Raw genomic sequence first — 2045 nt, 5'->3', positions numbered from 1 at the left:
ATCTGGAGTGCAGAATGAAAAGCAGAGATTTCTCTTTATTGCAATGCTGGGTAATAGTTGATTTAATGGCTATAAAATGTGTTCATTAGAGGGTTATACTCAAGAAATATTGAAAGTATACCTAAAAGTGTCACTTTTATAGTGAATGAACAGGATAATATAATCTAAAAAGGCTGTGATTATACTCAAGTCCTCCAGCATTGAAGCTCATAAAGAAATGAAATTTAATATGATGCTTTCAGTCAGTTTAATTGAATTTTAATTGCCACTTTGGACAGGGGGCTTGAATCTAATCAATAAAATATTAAACTTTCGGAGCGTCGATGGGGAATGGCTTCCCTTTCACCCCTCCGTGCAATGCATCCTGGGACTTGCGGGCATTAAAAGGGCTGTTTATGGGGTGAAAAAGATAGCCAAAACCTTGCTGTTTTCTGCAGTGTTTCAGCAGAATGGAGGTGGATAAATAAGATCTGGCAAGAGAGCTGAGATTCTATTAATTACATCGGTGTGGAAGAGCAGTCGGTCACCTTCAAAGGAAGCCCTTTAATGTGCCAGAGCTATAAATATTTTGAAATGTCACACCTTGGGAAGACGGCATCAGGCCAGAGCTGAGACAATAAATCAGAGGCTAAGAAGAGCAGGGAAAGAAAAGATGGCTCTTTGGTATTTTAGAAATAATTACTAATACAAAAGGGGTAATAAATGAAGCTATAAATTACATTCAAACAGAGCATTAGGAAAGAATTAGTTTATAAAACTCGTTATTACCCTCTTAGAGAAGCACCTATTTTAGTCCATCTATATATCAAGTTAAAATGTGTGTATAATTTCACTAACTCACTTGATTAATGCAAAATGGGCAGCTTTTAAACAGGGTTATTGTTCTAGTGCTTTCTTATGTGACAGAATCATAATGGTTCTGAGCAAAGATTGCAGTAGACCCCAGTTACCTGCTTACACTGCATAAAAATATGTATAACCATTATATTTTTACTGTCTGACTAATCTTTTCCTATTTTAGTGAATTAGGATTAACAAAGTTATTTTTCACATTTAGCAATTTACATTAGATTTCTATAATTTTATATAATTTGAGAAAAGTAAATGATGATGTCTTTGTAGATTTTTGATAAGCAAATTCACCACATTTGAGTTCATTGAAGGCTCTTTTCTGAATATATTTTCAGGCAACACCTCAAACATGCTGCTTTCTTGAGTGACATCATCATTAGCAACAAGGCATGAAAGCTGATCAGCAAAGAAGAAGCAACTATATCGCAAGCTAAATAAAAACTAGCACAAAAATCAAAATTTTGGAGTCATGTTCTGTGATCTGATGAAACACAAATTCAAGTGTTTGGCCTCGGTGGCCATTAACGGCTTTGAAGACAAAGACAAGAGGAGCCGGTGAACTTAATGAAATAGATAGGATCATTGGAAAACAGCATGATGTGAAAACATTGCAGCAACATCTCAAGATTGAACACAAGCAGCTCTTCCAAATGGACAATAACCTTAAGCAGGTTGCCAATTAGTTACAAAGTGACTATAGGAAAAGAAATTCTGTATAATTATGTCTACCATTATCCTTGTACTTGCCAAATAGAAAGTATTTATTAGTCCTGCTCCCATCTGACCTAAAACGGGATTTAATTCCAGATGTCTCACAAAAATAGCTATCATTTTATACAGAGAATGTAAATATCTGCTTTCAAATTTATAGATAATAGTCAACTTTTATAGCAGCCTTCTAACCTAAATCTTCTCCTTTTATCCCCTAAACTTTTGCTTCCATGTAATAACAGGTTTTACCCACATAAACCTGTGTGCTTGGTGCTGTATGTAGGCCACTAATTGTGACAACCATCACCAGCACTACACAGTTATAAATCTAAGTTGGGCCTTGCTTATGCTGGCCCCATGGAGGAAGAGAATTTATCCTCCATCCATACAGAGAGCACAGCAGAGAAAAATGACATGGTCCATCCTCTAAGGCTCATAAAAGTCTAAATTAAATATCAAATGGAACTACTGATGGATAGCGT

Source organism: Xiphophorus hellerii, chromosome 19, assembly GCF_003331165.1.
Source record: "Xiphophorus hellerii strain 12219 chromosome 19, Xiphophorus_hellerii-4.1, whole genome shotgun sequence".
Taxonomy (NCBI): Eukaryota; Metazoa; Chordata; class Actinopteri; order Cyprinodontiformes; family Poeciliidae; genus Xiphophorus; species Xiphophorus hellerii.
The sequence above is the reverse complement of the archived record's forward strand: the minus strand, read 5'-3'. Positions refer to the sequence as shown.